This window comes from Balaenoptera borealis, assembly GCF_965194805.1.
Source record: "Balaenoptera borealis genome assembly, chromosome: 19".
Lineage (NCBI taxonomy): Eukaryota > Metazoa > Chordata > Mammalia > Artiodactyla > Balaenopteridae > Balaenoptera > Balaenoptera borealis.
The window spans coordinates 64,237,838-64,259,980 of NC_138878.1; the positions used below are offsets into that span (position 1 = coordinate 64,237,838).

The 22,143-nt window shown below is 44.0% G+C and overlaps 1 protein-coding gene across 1 annotated transcript in view; it reads right to left on the reverse strand.

Annotated features, from left to right (window-relative positions):
- Nucleotides 1-15,051: 15,051 nt before the first annotated feature.
- LOC309616863 (uncharacterized protein) overlaps nt 15,052-22,143 on the reverse strand; it is a 131,222-nt gene continuing 124,130 nt past the window's right edge. The window contains exon 9 of the mRNA XM_082368139.1: nt 15,052-22,001. The gene's annotated coding sequence lies outside the window, so the exon portion shown is untranslated. The remainder of the gene's footprint in view (nt 22,002-22,143) is intronic.

A 22,143-nucleotide genomic window follows, 5' to 3' on the forward strand; every position in this document is an offset into this window, starting at 1 on the left:
TTATGAAATTCTCATTTGTGATTGAACTCATGTCTAGGTAGAAATGTATTTTCTTTCCTCTGGGACTGGGGTAAATATATTTTGTGTGAACAAAGGACAGACAAATTATTTCTGATAGAAGTGGCACTAACATATATTGTAATATTATTTCCAATCATTTATCACCATCCTGTGAGATCATACATGTCTGCCCTTTGATATCAAACTTGGCCACTTGACTTAGGCAACCAACCCTTCCTTCCCTTTGAGAGGACTGCACTTCCCTGCCCATTTTATGCAAGCTTGGCTTTGTGAGTTCCTGGTGTGAGTAGAATGGTATGTTTCAACTTTAAATGGAAGCTTTCAAAAGCTTTGTTTGCTTTTTTGAACCTTCTCTTTCTGCTGCAAGAATGGTAGATCCCAGATACACTGGAATTTTACCCTGAATCCCAGAACCAAGTTAGAGAAACAAGCAAGAGGTGAATAATGATAGATATCATATGAGCAAGAAATAAATGTTTGTTGTTATAAGCCAGTAAGAATTCAGGGATATTTGTTACCACAGGAAAACTTGTAGAAAGCTGACTGGTACACTTTCAATGACCTTTTTTTTTTCCTTACCCACCTTAACCACCCAAGGTTTAGGTTACAGATGGGAGTTCATTATTCCCAGTAATTGTTCCACCTTTGAAATCTTGATTTCAAAATTCCCTTCCTAAATATTACCCTCATTCCTTCCATCATATATTCACTGTTTGCATTAGAATATCCATTTAATTTTAATTCATCTAGAAATATATTACCTTTCATTGTCTAACTACCCTTAATGGATTGTGTGTTCTCAGTTTTAACATGTTTAACTGGTTTATCATGTCAGATATTTGTAACAACCTCAAGAAACTTGCCCTCTTTCACTGTGATGCCTTCACCTGCCTAAACAAGCCTCAGAACTGGATGAGCTCAGTTAAGACTTAAGTCCCATTACAAGCAGGAAGTTCACACTGAGGGCCAAAAAGCCCAAGCAAACAAAAAAAATGAAAGAGTCTTTAGGCTTTTAGGTGTTTTGTTAAATTGCTATCCCTTCTCCAAGGGTGCTCTTTTTAATTTCTCCAGCTATAGTAGCAAATTATAAATTTGATACATTCTGTTTTCATTTTTATTCAATTCAGAATACATTCTAATTTCCTTTCTAATTTCTTCTCTGTCCCAGGGTTGGTCACAAGTCGGTCATTATATTTCAGGTATTTGATTTTCCAGATATTTTTGTTAATGATTTCTGTTTTAATTCCATTGTGGTCATAGAGATATTTTGTATAGGATTCTTTTAAAGTTTATCCAGACTTGTTTCATGGGCCAGGATGCGGTTTGTCTTGGTAAAGTACTACGTGCACTTTGAAAGACTGCTTAAAATTCTCGTTAGCTGGATTGTTCTTATAAAGGAAAAACTCAGTTTCCTTCCTTCTGTGGAGAGAAAGATCCAGTCCATCCTACTGTGTGTTTCTTTTCTCTGTGTTTCCTTTATGCTCACACTATTACTACCTTCACTCTGAACACATCACTTCTCACACTTTTGGTCACCAAATGTGGAAGTTTTTCCCCACAACAAGCAATTCTCTGCAACACCAACTAGGTGTTTTTCACTTAAACTCAATTCTGACACTATCTACCTGGAGAGAGCATCACACCCCATAGATTAGGGCTCAGCCCACAACACCGCCCCAGCCCCCGCCCGACACACTTCAGACCCCAGTCACAGGTCCAGGTCATCACCTTTGCTTCAGACCAAGTAGCTATAGATGGTGGATTCCAACAAGCCCCTCCTGGGATCAGTTAATTTGCTAGAGCTGCTCACAAAACTCAGGGAAACACATTCACCAGTTTACTAAAGGATATGATAAAGGATACAGTTGAAGAGACACATAGGTTGAGATCTGGGAGGTACCCCAGCGCAGGTGCTTTTGTCTTCATGGCGTTGGGGTGCATCTACCTCCCCATGTGGATGTGTTCGCCAGTCCGCAGCTCTCTGAACCTCCTACTGTCAGGATTTTATGGAGGCTTTCTCGTGTAGGTATAATGAATTTTTAGGGGTAGGGCTGAAAATTCCAAGCTTCCAATCATGGCTTGGTCTTTCTGCTGACCCAGCTCCCCTTGTAGGATGGAGCCACCCAGAGTCACCTCAATAGAACAAAAGATGCTCTTGGTGCTCTTATCGCTTAGAGAATTACAAGGGTTTTAGGAGCTCTGTGCAGGAACCAGGGCCAGAGATCAATATATATATTTTCTATTATCTCACAGTTCTATAAATCTCCATTTCATTGATTAATGGTATTGTTAGAATCTTCCAGGAACTTACCGATTTTCTGTCTGTTCTTCTACTGTTATTGACAGAGGAAGCATGGAAATCGCTGACCATAAGTGTGGGTTTATTTATTTCTCCTTGCAATCTTGTCAGTTTTTTCCGAGGGTTTTGAAGTTCTGCTGCTGGGTGCATAGTTTTTATGATTGTCATGTCATTCTGATGAACTTAATCCCTTTATGATTATGAACTAGATTTCATTATCCCTGGTCTTATTATTTGCTCCTTAATCTACTTTGATCTTGCAATAGCCACTCTATTTTGAATAGTGTTGATATGGTTTATCTTTTTTTCCATGCTTTTATTTTGTGTCCTTTAATTTTCAGAGTGCATTTCTTGTGGGAAACATAATGTCATCTCTCTTTTAAAAATCTAGTTGACAATGTCTGCCTTTCAATTGGGGTCTTTAGGCCATTTGGTTTGAAAGAGATAATTATATAGTTAGATATAAATTATTATGCTATTGGTTTTATATTGTCTGCTTTGTATTTTCCACTATTTCCCCTCTTTTTCCGTCTTCTTTAAAATAACTGAATTTTTTTATGGGTTTGTTTAAACTCCTTTTTCGGTTCCTCACTGTTAGCTGTAACTATATTTAAGTGTTTGCTCTAGGGGTTTTACTAGACAGCTTACCACAGTCTACATTCAAGGACTTTCACACTACTTTCTATAGAGCATCCGACCCTTACACACGTATACTTCCATTTCTCCAGTCCTGCGCTTTGTGTGATCATTATCATAGATTTTACTTTGACATGTACTATAAACCCAAACTAGATGGTTAAGTTTTTTAAACAATTATATTTTAAAGAAACTTAAAAATAAGAAAGGCATGACTTATGTATCTACCCGTGTAGTTTCTGTCTCTGGTGCCCTTCATTCCTTTGTGTAGGTCATGGCTCGGCAACCTACAGAACAGGAGCCAAATACAGCCTACCATCTGTTTTTAAATGCTGTATCAATGTAATTAGAATACACTTATGTTTAGGTGCTATGGATCTAATAAGGGCAGGGTAGAATAGTTGTAACAGAATCAGTACGGCTTACAAAGAATAAAATATTTGCTGCCTGCCCCTTTCCAAAAAAGTTTGCTGACTTCTCATGGAGTGTCACATTTTGATTTCGTATCTCAATTACTATAAAATTTGGGACGTAACGGATACGGAAAAGTCAATCTGGTCCTCAGGTATTAGGCAGTGGTGACACAGGAATTACTCTTTTTTAAAAAAAATTATTTTATTGAAGTATAGTTGATTTATAATGTTAATTTCTGCTGTATGGCAAAGTGATTCAGTTATACATATATATATATATTCTTTTTCATATTCTTTTCCGTTATGGTTTATCACAGGGTATTGAATATAGTTCCCTGTGCTACACAGTAGGACCTTGTTGTTTATCCAACCTATATATAATAGTTTGCATCTACTAACCCTCCGCAACTACAAGTCTGTTCTCTATGTCTGTGAGTCTGTTTCTGTTTTGTAGATAGGTTCATTTGTGTCATATTTTAGATTCCACATATAAGTGATAGCATATGGTATTTGTCTTTCTGACTAACTTAGTATGATGATCGGTAGGTCGATCCATGTTGTTGCGACACAGGATCGCTCTTACTTGGAAAAGTAAAACTGGAAATAATTGGCAGTCAGTAGGTCTTGTACTCGTTCAGGGGAAATACAAGTGATATGAGATTGTGTTGCGATTTGATTCGAACGTACAATGTCTTATTATACGTTAAAATATTTTGATGACATTGACGCTGAAGGTACAACTGAGGCTTAAAAGCGCCCACTCACTTTACTTGTCATGCACTCATAAGTGGAACTAGCAACATACCCCTACATAGCTACAGGGGTCGATACAGGAAAAGTGTGTATATAACTAGTCCTGGGATCAAATCTCTCAGGCAATTTTGACAAATAATATTAACTATCTTTCCATTAATTCATTGTACTGCCCCATCCCCATGTCTTCTCGGCAATACTGAAGATGCTATAAAGATGTCTGTGTGTCCTTCAAACAGGTAATCATGATTTTGGATCCATTACTTATATCTTAAGCTCTATAGGGAATTATATCATTTTTAAAACGAAGACTCAACATGCAGAAGTATACACAGCCTATTTATATAGGGTGGCTTTTTAAGTCCTGAAAAATAAAAAAAAAATTCTAACTACAGGAAGTCCCAAATTTTAAATGTCTCCAATAGAAAATTAATATCACACCTCACCAAGCCACACAATAATTATGGCTATTCCTCAATCATTGTAAATATGTTCCCATCCTGGCAATTTTCTCCTTCTGTTTCCTTCACCGAATTGCCCTTCCCCATTTGTATTTGTATGACACACTCAGGGCCACTGCAGTGACCAATGAGCTTGATCCTTGTAGAACTGGAATGGCAGGGCAACATTTTTGTCCTTACCGGTGTTAGTATGAAATAGCCCATCCTAAGGTTTCTGTGTTTCACATAGTTTGTAATCCCTACACAGACAAATCCAGCTCTTGTTTCCTTAAACTGCTTAAATTAACTCTAATTGCAGGAATGTTCCTGGGTCCAAACATCACCCCACATCAAGCCCCCACCGAGACTTCAGTTCCCAGACCTCTGAATTGCTGCAGCCTCACCAGCAGGACTCGTGTTCAGTTGACTTAAACAGTTTTCAACTTGTTAAGAGGAAAACATCTTAGTTTCCAACATAAGTATCCCACACTACTTTAAGCTTTGACCTTAAAACTGTTACAAACAGTTAAACCAAGGAGGAAGCGATGGTACAACACAAGACCCTCAAGCATTTCTAAACCCAGACAAGATCAAACGGAGGAACGTGCAGCGCCCGCCCCGCCCTCTCACGGTCCAAGCGCTGGCCTGGGCCCCGCGCCCCGCCCCTCGCCGTGGCGTTCTGCCCAGGCCCCGCCCCTCGCCGTGGCGCTCAGCTCAGGCCCCGCCCCTCCCCGTGGCGCTCTGCTCAGGCCCCGCCCCCAGCCGCCTCTGGCGTCCCTACTCCACGGTCGCGTAGTTTGCAGCAGATCCCGAAGCAGAGAACGCGGAGCTGTGGTCGCGGTGGGCAGTGTGAGTTAACCGTTTTTTTCTAGTTAAACCTGCGCCTGGTGGTCCCCTCTCCGTATCCGAGGTCTGGGGTCGCTACGGACCTTAAAATACCCGCTCCCGCTCCTCCACCCCAAGTTAATTCAGTTGTGGCCGTGAGAGGCCTGGGGTCTGATTTCCCTTCGGTGTAAAATCCAGAGGTAATACATATAATGCACGAAATACGTAGTAACTTGTAGAAAAAAGAAGTCATTTTAATACCGACATGGTACTTAATTTTGTAAATGTCCCGTAACAAATGTTCGGGACATAATTTAAGTAGAATTTCAGCTTTGGGTGCTGATAGTGGAGCTTCTTCCTTGAGTCTTAGGTCTATTTTTCTCCTTTTCTGGTTTACAAGACCAGGATAATAAATATACTACAAAGACTCTTCATTTTAGGAGATTATTTTCAATGATGCTAGTTACTGGTATTAGAGCTAGAATTTAAAAGAAACAAAATGGATGCTTGTTGTTCGATAATAACGGGTGCTCTAGGGTTTGTCCTCCAATTCAGGTGTCGATAGGTCTGCTACTAGTACTCAAAATAGGCATTGGCTGAGGGGTTGGAATGTTATGCTTCGTTGTTTCAATGTATGGAGTACTGGGTAAATGCTGGGATTAAGACTGAAAAAATTAGAGCTAGTACTATAAGTTTATTGGGAATTGATCGTAGAATTGCGTACGCGAATAAGAAGTATCATTCTGGCTTGATACGTGGTGGTGTATTAAGGGGATTTGCTGGGATGTAGTTGTCTGGGTCTCCTAGCAGTTCAGATGAGAATAATACTAAGATTAGAATCAGTGATCAGACACCTAGGATGTCTTTGTATAGTAGGGGTGAAATGGGATTTTGTCTATGTCATATGAGATTCTTGTGGGGTTATTAGAGCCCATTTCTGGAAGGAATAATAAGTGAACAATTGCTAGTGCTGCAATGAGGAGGGTAAAATGGAAGGCAAAGAATTGTGTTAGAGTTGCTTTGTCTACTGAAAAACCACCTCAGATTCGTTCCACAAGGCTTGTGCCGATATAGGGAATTGCTGAGAGAAGACTGGTAATAACTGTTGCTCCTCAGAACGCTGTTTGTCCTCAAGGTAAGACATAGCCTATGAATGCTGTGGCTATACCTGTAAATAGTAAAATGATTCCAGTATTTCATGTTTCAGAAAAGGTATAGGATCTGCAGTATAAGCCTCGTCCTCCATGAATGAATTGGCAAATAAAAAACATGGAAGCTCCATTTGCATGTAGATATCAGATGATTCTAGTTTACATCTTGGTAGATGTGTTACTCATGAAAATGCAGTTACTATATCTGATGTATAATGTAATGTATTGCTAGGAATAAGCCTGTCAAGATGTGTAGAACTAAACAAATGCCTAATAGAGAACCAAAGGTCCATCATGATGAGATGTTTGATGCAGCTGGAAGATCAATGACTGCATTGTTGCTAATTTTTATTAGTGGGTGTGATTTTCAGATGTTGGTCATTAGTGTTCTTATAGTTGAAATACAACGATGATTATTCATGTCATTGGCTGTGGTTAGATTCCATGTAAGAATAATGGTAACATACATTGTATTTAAGTACTATTTTTATAATTAGTTTTGTGGGGTTTTCTTCGAAACCTTCACCTATTTGTGGTGGACTTGGGTTGATTGTGGGTGGTGGTGTTGGTTGTGGAATTGTGTTGAATTTTGGTGGTTCGCTTTTGGGTTTAATGGTGTTTTTAATTTCGTTAGGGGGAATGTTAGTAGTATTTGGTTATACAACAGCTGTGGCTACTGAGCAATATCCTGAAATTTGAGTTTCTAATAAAACAGTTTTAGGTATATTTCTTTTGGGATTAATGATAGAATTTACAATAGAAAATTGATAAAGTGATAGAATTTTCTGTGCTTTAAAGGACAAGGAAGTAGAAATTGTATTTGTTCAATGGACTGGGGGACTGAGTAATTTATGATTCAGGTGATTCTGGATTTTTTAGTGAGGAGGCTATAGATATTGCGGCGTTGTATAGTTATGGTAGTTGATTCAAGGTAATTGTTACTGGTTGGTCATTGCTTATAGTTATTATAGAGGTCACTCATGGTAATTAAATGCTATTATGCTTAGGGTAAGGATAATGAGGAATGAAAGGAAGTATAGTTTGATTAGGCCTTTTTGGTCTGATACAAGTGTAGAAAATTTTATTTGAATAAGAGAAGTGGGTTTTGGTAAGATATTTTCTAGTCAAATTAAATCCAGTAGGGAAGGTGCTGATTTTTTGCTTGCTGAAAGTGGTGTGTAATAGTGGGAAAATATCCTAAGAGTTTGGAGATTTTGAAGAAGTTTGAGGGATAATTAAGTTTTAAATTTTATGCAGCAAGGTTGATTTCAGGTGCTAGAATAAAGCCTAGGATGGTTACGGCAAGGGCAGTTGGTTTCAAGTAAGGAGGCACAGTTAATTGTGGGATTGTTGTTGGGGGAATGCTGTTGGAGATAAGAAATCCAGAGAAACTGCTTCTAGCTAATAGATGTGTGATAGAGTTGATTAGGAGTGGGTAGTCTTCATTAATTAAAATTAATTGGACAAGCAAGGTTGTCCTCGGAGTGGGAGGAAAATAGCGAGTGCTATGGACAGCTGTGAGGGATGTGGCGACGGGGGTTATTGAGAGAGCTCAGGTGTTGGTATACAGCGTGTTAGCGGATTCGATAATAAGATCTTTAGGATAGAAACCTGTGAGGAGTGGTATCCTGTTAACGTGAGACTTCCAGTAATGAGGGCTGTTGTGGTGAAAGGCATTGCTTTACATAGGCCTCCTGTTTTTCGAATGTCTTATCTATCATTTAGACTGTGAATAATCGATCCAGAACACATGAACAGTATAACCTTGAAACAGGCGTGTGTGCAAATATGGAGAAATGCTAGATGAGGCTGGTTAATGCCGACTGTTACTATTATAAGGCCTAGTTGACTCGAAGTGGAGAAAGCAACATTTTTTGTAATGTCGTTTTGGGTAAGAGCACATATTGCTGTAAATAATGTGGTGATAGCTCCTAAACATAATGTTATTGTTTGGATAAATGTATTATTTTCTATTAAAGGGTAAAAGCGGGTAAGTAGGAAGATGCCATCTACAGCTATTGTGCTCGAGTGGAGTAGGGCTGAGACGGCACTAGGACCCTCTGTTGCTGAGGGAAGTCGTGGGCGGAGGCCAGTTTGGGCGGGTTTTCCAGTTGCGGCTAATGCAAGTCCTGTCGGGTAGATTTGGGTGATTTAGGTTAAGTGTAAAGATTTGTTGAATAGAGATCATGCTGTTGATACAATGAATCCAGTGTCTCCAGTGCATTGTATAAAATTGTTTGAAGAGCAGCTGTATTTGCATCTGCTCTGTCACGTCGTCACCCAGTAAGTAGAAAAGACAAAATTCTGACTCCTTCCCATCCAGTGAAAAGTTGGAGAAGATTGTTAGTGGGCACACGAATTAGTATTGTGGGAATTCCCTGGCGGTCCAGTGGTTAGGACTCCGTGCTTTCACTGCCGAGGGCCTGGGTTCCATCCCTGGTCGGGGAAAAGAATTAGTATTGTGATAAGAAACAGGAGTAAATATTTTTAAAATTGATTAATATTAGGACCTGAGTGCATGTATCATATTGAAAATTCTATAATAGATCATGTGACAAATTAGTGCTACTAGCACAAACATTGAGAAATAATCTATTGTGAAGCTAAGTGATAATTTTAAGGTTTGGATTGTGATTCAGTGTCAGTTTGAGATAATTATTTCTTGTCCTGTAAGAATAAATGTCATTGTTGGAATCAGGCTGGTGATAAAAGCATACGAGGTAGTGGTTTTCACATGGGATGGATATATATTACTTTTGCAAATGTTGGAGTTTGTTGTTGTAATCGGCATTGTCAGTATGAATAGTGTGACTAGTGTAAAGGAGGTAAGTTATTATTTTTACTTGGAGTTGCACCAGTTTTTTGGTTCCTAAGACCAGTGGATGGATAACTACTGTCCTTTAGAAGCTTGAAAAAGCCATCCTGTTAGGTATGGACGCGTGAATTAGCAGTTCTTGCATACTTTTTTGGTAAATAAGATTTAGTCTTCTGTTACTGGATTCACAATCTAGTGTTTTGTTCTTTTATAAATTTAAACTATACTTACAGTATAAGGTCCTGAAATGATTTGGGGATTTAATGATAGGAGTAAGAGCGGTAACGGGTGGAGAGTTACAATGTGTAAACGATGGCTTAATATTATTGATATGATGCGTGTATCTGCCTCCTTCAGCTTTTCGGTCTCCGGTCCACGTAGACATCGCCTTTAGGGTCGTTTTCCTCCATAAAACCCTTTACGACCTCCCCCGCCCCCCCATGTAATGTCCTCTTCCGCGAGGTGAATGCGCACCTCCAGCCTTGGCCCCTGGACGGCAGGCCGGTGGCCCTGAAGAGGTCTCTCCCCGGTCCTGGGGTTCTGCAGAGCCCGTCCCTCTCCGGAGACCCCCTCCCCCCCTCCCCGCCCCTCTGTCCTCGCCTCCTCCTCAGGCCGGTCCTTCGGCTCCCCCGGCCTCCCCTTCCTGGTCAGCCCTTCCCCTCACCCCGCGAAGGGGGACTTGACCTGGGCCAGGCGTGTGACATCCAGTGTTCTTCCTTCCTAGATTCCACCCGCTGGAAAATGTGTAGTCAGCGGAAAAGTAATCAATAGTCAATCTAAGAAAGAAGTGGAAAATTTATCTTTGCCGACCTGAGGATCATAACCCAGGAGACAGTCCTTAGAGAGCCGCGAGAACTGTGCTGAGAGGGAAGGGGCGAGGCTGGTGGATGGCCGACGTCGGCGAGGGGTACAGGCCGCCAGGCGCACATCTTGGTAGGAGCTCACTGCCGTTCTTGAGGAACACACAGCTTAGTTAATGGTTTTAGTGCTTTGCTAACTACGGTAAGATGTAAGAACCCAGGTTCATAAAAATTTTCCCTGAAAATGCCTGACTGTCTGTGGGCCGGTTCTGCCAGTTTTCCCAGAGCAGGGAGTGCCGCCTCCTGCCCTCTGCCCTGAATTCCTGTCAGGGCGGCTGCAGGTCAGTGACCGCGGTGGCTAATGTCTTGAATCTTGTAGAACTGGATGATGGGCAACATTCTGTATTTTACAGTCCGTTCCCTTTCGGTCTTAATTTCATCCAACATTTGGGAGGCATTTCGTGATCAGTCTGTCCCACGGTGCTAGGAATGCTCATTCCCAGGTCCAGTGAGCAGCCTGGTCTTCTAAGGTTCACCAACCCATTGCTCTCTAGGCGTTTCAGGAGTAGGGTCTTGTTTTTTTTTTTTTTTTTTGGCTGCGTGGCATGTGGGATCTTAGTTCCCCAACCAGGGATCGAACACACGCCCCCTGCATTGGGAGCTCGGAGTCTTAACCACTGGACTGCCAGGGAAGTCCCAGCAATGCTCCTTTTTAAATGGATGATTCATTTTCTCAGTTTTTCCTGTTGATTGTGGTCTCCAGGATGAATGTAGCTTCCAATTAATTTGCAGTGCTTTAGACACTTGGGTTTTGTGCAAGACAAAAGCAGACCTGTTATCACTTTGAAGGGTGTTAGGCAGTCCACATCAGGGGATAATTTCCTTGAGGGCGTTAACCACTTCAGAGGCTTTTTCTCTGTCTGGGTGGGATATACCTCCACCCATCCTGAAAAAGCGTCCACAAACACAAGCAGATACCTGAAATTTCCTGTGGCTCGAGGCATTCTGATGCTGCAGAAATGTGTCTTGGGAGGCTCCCGGGAGCTCTGGTTCTTTACGTCTCAGCACAGAAAGAATTCAGTGAGAGGCAAAGTGATAGATAAGGATGTTGGTGAGGCTTGTGGGCGGGCGAGAGGGTGCCGCCCCGAGAACTTAGCTACAGTTTTATATAATCAAGGGAAAACTCCTGCATATCCAGAGGGGCAGTTTTCTTGTCCCTACGTGGTCAAGCCGGGACTGTCATGGAGCAACGGAAATGAGCGAAAAGGTGGTAACATATACTAAAATACGATAAGTCATCTCAGGTTTCAGCATAATGTCACCTTTTCCTTATATTTTGTTTTTAGTGTGCGCAGAGGAGTGTCCTAGGGGTCATCAGCTTACTGAGCTCACTGGGCAGATGTGGGTCTCGTGCCACCATTGTTTTATTGTTCGGGGGCGTGTCTCAGGCTTCTGTTGCATGGTTTTATTGCTAAGCAAGCCTGCCCTCTTGAGTGATCATTAACTTGCAGGGGTCTCCCATACTTCTTTCTTTTATGATTCCCTAGTGGGATTAACTATTTAATCACCTACTTTGTCCCTCTACTCTGTCCCTATCATTTGTTTACCCTTTTATGCCTAAAATGGAGGTAAGGAGCGAGGTGAGATGGGACCTAGGCCTGCCTGGAAGGAATAAAGCGCCTGGCGGGCTGTCCGCGCTCGTTGGGAGAACGGCAAGTCACTGTCACTCTGGTCAGCACCATCCTTTAGCCCTCTTGGATGTTAAGCGTCAGGGGATGAGTCTACAAAAGACGTAAATAGAGCAGTAAGCATTCGAAGAGTCATCAAAAGCGACTGTAACCGTAAGTTTGAAGATGCAAACCATTTTTCCCAAACAGTTTCCAAATCTGGAAGAAGATCACTTAACGCCTCAATCTGTTTGTTTTTAGCTAGGCCTGGAACCTCAACGTTTTGTACTTCAGGCTCTGTTGAGTCTTTTATCTCAGTTATAGATTTAATCTGTTGTTTTTTGTTAATATCATTTGGTGATAAGGGTGGCTTCCTTGTCCCTCGAGAGACAGGGTGGCCCCTAATTTAGTTAGTAAGTCCCTTGCATTAAAGAGAGAGGACAATCAGGCACAAACGGAAAGCAATGTAGAAATGACCGGCCATTGCTGTTGCACAAAAGGGGTTCTGGGAAAGTGTGCCCCTGTCTCTTTCCCGACACTCCCATTGCGTATTTCTTATGCTTGTTAAGGCTTCTAATCCTTTGGGTTAAGACTGAAAGGGTTGCACCGGCGTCTATGAGAAATTCTATCATGGCCCACCACTTAGTGACCACCCAGGGCTCGACACTAGTGATGTACACGGTATCTGTAGGCAGAGCCACTTTCGGCCTCGAGCCCCCTCAGTGTTCTGATTGTGAGACCACCAGAGGCCCCCATCACTCTCTGGCATCTGGGGCACTCCTTCCTCCAGTGCCCTGGCTGTTTGTAAAGGGCGCGTGCCACAGGCCTTCCTCCAGTGTCCCTTTGGTCCACACAGGGCACACTGGTCCTGTCTGGGTACCCCTGGGCCTTGTGGTCCACCACAGCCAGATTGGCCCGTAAGGCCGGCCTCCCCTTCGGTGGGCTCTGAGTGGACAAAGCCACTACCATCATTTGGGCCTTTTGTATATATTTCTCTGGGTGCATTCAGCCTTTTTGGCCATATCCCTAATATTGAAAACTGAATAAGCCATTTGGAGCAAATCACTCATAGGGGTCTGAGGGCCAGCAGGTGCTTTTTGAATCTTGCGCCTGATGTCTGGGGCAGACTGGGCTATGAAATGTATAGCCAAAAGGGCCTGTGCCTTGGGGAAGGAGGGATCCACAGTTATATACTTTTTTAAATCTTCTATTAACTTTTCTTGAAATACTATCAGATTTCCATTTGACCCCTGTTGGACTTCTTTCACTTTTCCATAATTGACAGGTTTCACTGTAAATTTTTTCATAGCCTCTACTGAACAATCATACGGTCTCATCTGTCCCTATCAGTGGAATTTACCTGATAATGCATCGTGCATCTGCCTCAGGGACAGCGTTGTTCCCCACCCGGTGTACTGCCTGGCCCTCTTGGGCTCTGGCTGCCAATATTAAACACTGTTTTTCCTCTGGGGTGCAGCACGGGATAGTAAAGTCTGCAAATCCCCCCAAGTGAGATCAAAAGATCGCATTAACCGGGTAAACTCCTTCGTGAAAAGTTCAGGGTCCTCAGAAAAACTTGCCAATTTATCTTCTGCCAGACTTAGATCAGACATTGAGCAAGGCACACGGACTTCTATTTTTCCTTGATTTCCATCAGGAACTTTCTCTCTGAGGCAGAACGGTAGGGGCAGTTGGTTGGTAACTTATGCCACTGCGGGTGCTAGTTGGTCCAAGACTGGGCCCCTTGGGGTACAGAGAAGGAGCTCCTGAATATGGTGGGGGCCTCTCTCTCCTCACCCTTGGGTGTACTTTCCCCTGGGATAAGGGCCTCAGCTGCAGCAGGGGCTCCTGCCTGTGAGATGGCCCTTACTGGAGCAGCCACTTCCATGGCTATAGCGCCTTCCACCAGAGCAATAGTTAGCTATCCAGAAGTTTCCTTCCCTTGTCAAAATCCACCGTGCAATTTAATCAAGATTTGTACTTACTACTTTAGATGTATCCCTTCCAAAGTAGTCTCCCAACCTGGTGTTAATGGCCAAGAAACTGTCCCAAAGGAATAGTACAGAAGGTGTCCCCAGTGGTGTTCACAGTGAGTGGGAACTGGTCTGACTGTAAATTGGAAATAAAGGGTCAGCACCTGTAAGGGTCGTAGGGAGGGGAAGACCGACATCAGGGCACTCCTCTGTTGGGCACTTCTAGTAATTGGGGGAAAAGTACCTTAAGTCTTGGAAGTTGATGCCGTTCAGTTTCCTTGTGCATGACCTGCTTAAGAATACCTGTTAAGAGGCCTTTTATCTAGGATGGACACAGTCCTTTAAATGATGCTTTTTCTAGTATGTATAATCTCCTGGTTATAGATTATGGGCATCTAATCTTCATCCAGAGATAGATTACAGTGATCAGCTTCAGAAACAAGCTTAGAATATCTTAACTCAATTAAGCTTTAGAATAATATAGCAACAAAGAGCTATTTGAAAAGTGAGTGTTAAGACAGTAGATACTGACCTCAATTAGCAAAACTAAAATTTAATATGTTGAAACATAATTTTTTCTTTTCTAAATAACCCTCAGTTTTACCAAATATAGCCAAAATAAGATTAATTTGTTTGTAAAATAAGTCTGGTTAATTAATAACATAGGCTTGTATTATAATTTGTCCAGTAAAGTGGTTGCCTTGATCACTAAAATTTACGGAAACTATACCCAAGTGAAAAACACGTTTTTAAAGCATTCTTTTTTCCACTGTGAGGGCATCAGCCTTGTAGCCAAGAAAGGGTTTAAACCATTAAATAAAAAATGGGGGTTTGCCAGGGATCCGGGAAGAGCCAAGTGGCTGTCTTGGATTTCCCATAGCCTAAACCATTAAATAAAAAATGGGGTTTGCCAGGGATCCGGGAAGAGCCAAGTGGCTGTCTTGGATTTCCCATAGCCTAAACCATTAAATAAAAAATGGGGTTTGCCAGGGATCCGGGAAGAGCCAAGTGGCTGTCTTGGATTTCCCATAGCCCTGACTGTTCAATTTGCAGCTATTATTTACCCATTTAATTTCTCTCATTTAGGAGCAGACTATGGCCATGCTACAAGGACATCAGGACGGCAAAAGTCTGACAATGAGGGGTTAATTTTCTTGCTGACAGATTTTACAACAAAAATAGTATGAACTTAGTGACTTTCAGCAAACCCAGGTACAATAAAAATACTGTACTTAATGTTGATGACTAAAGACATGTCTATTAATTAACAAACTTTAATAACAACAAACTTTAATACCAGATATTAATTTAATATTAAATATTTCTCAGGTCATGTGAACCTGAAATCCATTTAGCTTAGTTTCTCTTATATTCAGAAATGTTTAATTTGTAAGCACTTACTTTTTTTTTTTAAGCCAATTAAATTGAGCTCCTTTACAAATTAACCTTAGCAATACTATCTAAACACAAGACCACGTAAGACACACATCTATCCAGACAGACAGAGATCTCATAGGTTCATTTTAAAACTTGTTCATAAGACAGGCATTGCAATACAAAACTTATCAGTTTATAAATAACACTTGGAACAGTTAAGTTTACAGACTTGAGTATAACAGGGACAGACCTAGAATGTACGTGTCCTTCCGGGTCCCTAAACATCCGTAGCATCTCCCTGTGGCCAGCCGTGCTGACTGCCAGCATTCCTCTGGTTCCGTGTCTCTAAACATCCAGAGCATTGTTCCTCTGGTCTGTACCTGCATCTCTCATCGGAGTCCTGAAGCATTCGGGGTTGACCAGCCGCCTAAAAGGGGGCACACACTGGGGGAGTGTCCTCCCCAGTCCTCCTGGCACCCACGGCCCCTCTAGGACCCGACCCCCCTCCTTCTCATCTTACCACTGCCCCTTTGTGGTCGCCAGCCGAAACCACTGAAACGTGTCTTGGGGGGCTCTGAGGAGCTCATTCTTCAGCGAGAGGCAAAGTGATTTATTAGACTAGGACGCCTGTGAGGCTTGCGGGTGGGCGAGAGGGTGCCGCTCCGAGAACTTAGTGGGCTCCTGTTTTATAATCAAAGGAAAAGTGGGGAGGGGGAGAGGACCACCTTCTTCCTCATTCTTGAGTAGACGTCAAGCTTCCATCATCAGCTCCGCCTCCACATCGGGTGGGGGATTTTTCTTGTCCCTGCAGAGTCAAACTGGGACTGTCATGGAGCAACGGAAATGAGGAGAAAAGGTGGTAACGTATATACTAAAATATGATAAACCATCTCAGGTTTCAGCATAATGTCACCTCTTCCTTATATACTTGTTTTTAGTGTGTGCAGAGGAGCGTGTCTAGGAATCATCAACTTACTGAGCTCACTGGGCAGATGTGGGTCTCATGCCACCACTGTTTTATTGTTCGGGGGCGTGTCTCAGGCTTCTGTTGCATGGTTTTGTGGTTAAGCGAACCTGCTTTCTTGAGTGACCGTTAACTTACAGGGGTCTCTCATGCTTTTTTCTTTACTTGCAGTCCCCTAGTGGGATTAACTATTCAATCGCCTACTTTGTCCCTTTACTCTGTCCCTATCAACTTGAGTAAAGTCTATTTGCCAGTCCTTGGTGGCTCGTGGAGTCCTCTGTGTTGGGTCCCCATCTGGGGAGATCTGACAGCAGTATTTGGGTTATTTTTAGCACAAATCATGCAATTTTGAGTGACTCCCTGGATGGCCCTTTGTAGGTTAGGCCCCATTATATATTTCTGAATCCATCGTAAGGTGGCATCTCTCCCGTGGTGGGTACTGTTACTAATGTGCTGCAGCACGGTGTCCACGAGTGCCTCAGAATCAAGTCAGTTCCATGTGCACTACATTCCTAGCCAGGCGAGGTGTGATCAAGAGTGAATCCCCACTCTTCGGCCCTCTCCTTGTCCTTTCCTGAATATTCCGGCTGGTATTTTGACAAGTCAGTCTGCGGGAGAAGTGACCCTATGATGGCTTGGTAATCGCCTGCCTTTGCTACTTTCTTTGCAGCTTGGTCAGCTAACCGGTTGCCTTTTGTTATATGAGTCTCACCCGTCTGGTGGCCTGGGCAGTGCTTTAGGGCCACTTGTGAGGGCTTGTGGACTGCTTCTAACAGTGACAAGATTTCAGAAGCATGTTTTATGTCTTTATTGTTTGAAGTGAGGAGCCCCCCTTTTCTTTCCAGATCGCGCCGTGAGCATGCACCACGGAGAACGCATAGCGAGAGTCTGTGTATATATTTCCTCGCTTGCCTTCAGGGAGTAGTAGGGCTCTTGTCAGAGTAATGATTTCTGCCTTCTGAGCTGAGCTCCCTGGGGGCAGGGCTTTTGCTTCAGCAATCCTTTCAAGGGTTACCACCACATACCCAGCACGTCAACTACCTCGGTCCATGATGCTGCTTCTAACTGTGAACAGTTCCGTACCTGCCTCAGCCAGGAGCTGTCCGTTCCATCTGGTCTGCTAGAGTACGCCAGCTCCACGACGTGCAGGCAGCTGTGCTCTGGGGATTGTGCAGCAGCGGTCGGGAGCAGTGGTGGCTGGCTTTAGGGCTGCTGTGACCGGAAATGTTACACTGGGATTGTCTAAGAGAATGGCCTGGTACTTTCCCATTCTCCCAGAAGGCAGCCAGTAGCCCCCCTTTTTGTTCCAGTAAAGAAAAGGACATGGTGAGAGACACACACAGTGGTGGGTTGCCCAGGGTAAACCGCTCAGCTTCCAGAAGTCTGTGGCAAGGAGTTGCTACAGCTCAAAGGCAAGGTGGCCATCCCTTAACAGTGTGTTCTAGTTGTCTTGAGAATTAGGCAACAGGTCAAAGGATATTCCCCAGAGTTTGAATTAACACCCCAAGATTTGTCTGTCATGGATATATATACTCTGAAAGGTTTCTTTCAGTCTGGTTGTCCCAAAGCCGGAGCTGAGACTAACTTTGTTTTTATTGTTTCGAAGGCTGTTTGGCACTCTTTAGTCCAAGTAAGGGGCTCAAAATCATGGCCCTTTAAAGCCTCATAGAGGGGCTTTACTCTGAGCCTATAGTTCGGGATCCAGATCCGATGGAATCCTGCCATTCCCAGAAACGCCCTCAGTTATCTGCAACTCTTGGGTGTTCCCAAGCCTGCAGTTGTTTTCTATCAGGCAAAAGACCCTGCTGCCCTTGGGAAAGGATAAAACCCAGCTACGCTTACATACTTGAGCCTTTTTCTGGGAGACCTTACATTCACAGTTGGCCAAATTGTTCAGGGTTCTGATGGTATTTTGTAGACACTTATCATTTGTAGGGCTTGCTATGAGCAAATGGTCCACATTTTGGAGGAAGAGTCCTTCATCCAATATTAAGTTTCTAAGGTCCCTAGCCAACATTTCCCCAAACCAGGTAGGGGAATCCTTAAATCCTTGAGGCAGGACCGTCCAACAATACTGTTGGACTACCTGTCTTTCTGGGTCCTGCCATTCTAAAGCAAACAGCTGCTGTGATTCTTCTGCAACAGGAATGCAGAAAAAAAGCATCCTTCAAGTCAAAAACAGAACCAGCTGTTTGCTCCTGGAATAGCTGTGAGCAGGGTGTATGGATTAAGTACCACAGGGTGCAAATCTTGGATTTTTTCATTAATAGCCCTCAAGTCTGGGACAAAGAGATACTCTGTTGAGTTTGGCTGTTTGACTAGGAGGATAGGGATTTTATATGGGGACCTGCAAGGTTTAACCTGATTAAACCAACTTTTTGAGAACTGGCTAAATTCCCTTTGGGCCTCTTGGCTCAGAGGGTATTGTTGTAGATTAGGTGTCCCAGCGCATCCCTTTGTTTTTGCCACGCTGTGCGGCTTGCGGGATCGGGATCTTAGTTCCCTGACCAGAAATCGAACCCGGTCTACCGCAATGAAAGCGCTGAGTCCTAACCAGTGGACCACCAGGAAATTCCCTCCAGAGTCTTTTTTTTTTTTTTAATTAATTAATTTTTGGCTGTGTTGGGTCTTCGTTTCTGTGCGAGGGCTTTCTCTAGTTGTGGCGAGCGGGGGCCACTCTTCATCGCGGTGCGCGGGCCTCTCACCATCGCGGCCTCTCCCATTGCGGAGCACAGGCTCCAGACGCGCAGGCTCAGTAGTTGTGGCTCACAGGCTTAGTTGCTCCGCGGCATGTGGGATCTTCCCAGACCAGGGCTCGAACCCGTGTCTCCTGCACTGGCAGGCGGATTCCTAACCACTGCGCCACCAGGGAAGCCCCCAGAGTCCCTTTTTTTTTTTCTTTTTTTTTTCCTCTTTTTTTTCAGAGTCCCTTTTTGACATGATTTGTATTGGCCATGCATTTTTGGCCTTCCCTGGGGTGCCATCGACCCACACTTCTGCCTTAACCTTTTCACAGACTTGGAGCGGGGGGAATGGGGGTGGAGTGGGTGACAGCTCAGCCTCCTTTTCTGGGGCGTCCGTGAGCGCCATCTTTAGGCTTACAGTGTGCTCCCGTGGGACCCTGATGTCAGGCTGTTCTGGCGAAAAAGTTGTTTGAGTGCTTAATTTACAAAAGAGGGACGGATTGGACATGCCGGCATATATAAGAAACTGTGTTTCAGGGTGAGGTCCCCTAATTAGCATTCTAGAGGTTATAAGAAAGAAGGATTTTGTCCTTCTCCAGAAACGCCTGTGACTGGGATGGATTGAGATGTTTTCTGTGCCACCGTGCTGTTTACCACAGAGTATGTTGCACCCGTATCTATCAGAAAGTCAATCAGCTTGTCCGCCACTGTCAGAGTTCCCCGGGGCTCCTGTGGGGCATCTTCAGAGCGTTGCTCTGTCTCTACCATAGGAGAGGCTCCCGTCTTTCTTTTGTTGTTTTCCTTCTTGTTCCTTAGCCGAGCGCTGTCTTTTTTCCAATGCCCTCCCTCCTTACAGTAAGCACATTGTTCCCTCCCCAACGGGGCTCACCTCTCTCCAGGCTACTCGCCTTCCGGGAATCCAGTGCCGCCACCAGATAAGTGGTGTTAAGTCTTGCAAAGAGCTCCTTTCGTTGTTCCCCGTTGTTGAACACTTTAAAAACAACATCTACCAATGGAGAAGGGTTCATTCCAAATGCACCATCTAACTTTGTAATCTTCTTCTTATATCTGGGGCGCTTTGCCCAATGAAGGTCACATTTACCATTCTCGATTTTGGGGGGCCTCAGGGTCTGCATCAGTGTAGCGCCTATAAGCTTAATAAATTCTTTCTAGAAACTCTGATGGATCCTCATTGGGTTTTTGGTGTATCTCTTGAATTTTGTTTAAGCTCTTTTGCCTAGCTACTCCCTGTCAAAGACCCGCTGGGATACACTTCCTGTAACGCTCTACGTGCGGCGTATCTCCGTTATTAGGTTCCCCGTCAGGCTCAGGAGGAACTGCCAGATTTGCTTCTGGAGTTCCACCTGGGTCCGCTAGATGGCGCTGGTGCACTTCCTCTATAGTCTTGTCAGTGACCATCCTCCTTTCATCCCCAGTAAGCATCATATTCATAAGAGTGTGAATGTCCCCCCAAGAGGGATAGTGAGTGACAAAGATAGACGTGAAAAGTTCAGTCATGTGGAGATATGTAGGTTATGGTTTTTCCAGTTAAATAAATCAAACTGAGAATGGATTGTGCATCCATAGAAACCCAGCTGATTGGCCATCTGCCTTAAGGCCTCCTACGGGGTATCGGTGCAAGGGAAATTGCCTGCTCCAGAAGTGGCGCCCAGTGCAAACTGGATGCTCTGTCGCATCTTAGATGGTGACACCAAACCAGGTCCCTGTGCCCCAGAGGTTAACATAGAAACATCTAATTGGTCCCCATAAGTAGGGGAAACAGGAGGTGGTGAAAGGAATGAATATGTTGGTGGCATGGGGGCAGTCGGAACAACCACTGGTGCAGCCTGCTTGGCCAGTGTTTTGAAATAACGTGTTCTCAGTCTCATTTTCTCCCTCCCCCTCTTGTAGAACAGATTTTCCCCTGGTTTTCCTTTCAGACCACTGTACCATAAGGCGGCAGTTGTCTGACTTCTTTCCCTCATGATGCAATAGCGTAAATGCTTCTACATATGCAATCTCATCATTTTTACCTGCTCTATTCTAATTGCAAGGTTGTATAAGTGAGCCATTCAGGGCCCATTGCTCTCCTGATCCTAACATATACTGGGGCCACACACTATACAATAGAATAGCATCTCTTTTTAGTCATAGGCTCACAGCTATATTTTGCCCATTCATTTAAGATACGCCCCAAAGGGCTTTCCTTAGGGACAGATATATTTATAAGTTCAAGAGCAACAAAACACAAAAGGCACAAACAAATTCCATCGTGAATGAACGCAAAACAAAAGCAAACAAATTGGTTCACAGAGTTCCAATAAAAAATTCCCCTCTCCAACAGGGTACCCCAGTCAAATGCAAAACAAATTGGCTTTTCCCTTACAGGAAAAGCCCAAATTGAGAGGGCAGTTATGTTCCCAGTTGTACACGTCAGACATTCCTACTGTCTGGAGCCCGTTGATTCCATCGGTATGGAGCTACCAGATGTCGATTCCTTGCTCCCACTGCCAAGTGCTGGGGCAGCTGGTGCCGCTTCAGGGGATTTTGAAGGGAAGATCCTCAGGACAAGTGGTCCTGTCAGCTGCTAGGGCCTTACCCGAAAATTCCCCACCGGGGCTGACCACAGGCAGCAAGTCTCCCGGCCGGCTCCGCCAAAATCGATGAGTCCAAGGTCGTTCTGCTCGCTGCATGACAGGCCGGTAACTGAGAGGCGAGTTGCTGGCGCACGGCATAGCGACTTTTCATTCGGAAAAGAACATGGCGGACCAGTGTCTCCACGAGCCGTCTTCCCCCAGTCAGATTTCGGGCTCCTTTTATACAGAGGAGGGGTGCTGCGTGGCTGGTTGTTGCAGACTCGGTGACCGCGCTGGCCAAGGGGGCGAGTGGGCAAACGGGGGCTGGACTGCGGCCCCAGGGCCACTGCCACACTGCGCCGGCAACGCCCCGCACGCGCCCTGCCCCTGATGCAACAGCAGCCAAAGCCTCTCTCTGCATGGTGTGTCTCCCCAGCCTGTTGTGGTCCAGGAAATGGTCCTCTCTTGTTGCTTCTTCCCATATTTAGAGTTATACAATTCAAATCATCGGTCTTATAAGACTGTGTATTTGGTCACTTGTTTCAAGTCGCCTAGTCATCATTTTTACCGGAGGCTCAGTCACACACTTGGCAATGCAAGGAACAATCTTGTAAAATAGGCAGAGCACAAGTAGTATAGTAACATTAATAAGGTCATAAGTAAGTATTTAAAAGAACTTCTATTAGGTGCGACCCAGTATCTCCCCAGGTCTGTTGAACAGTCTGTTCTGCACCAACTGTTATCTTTAA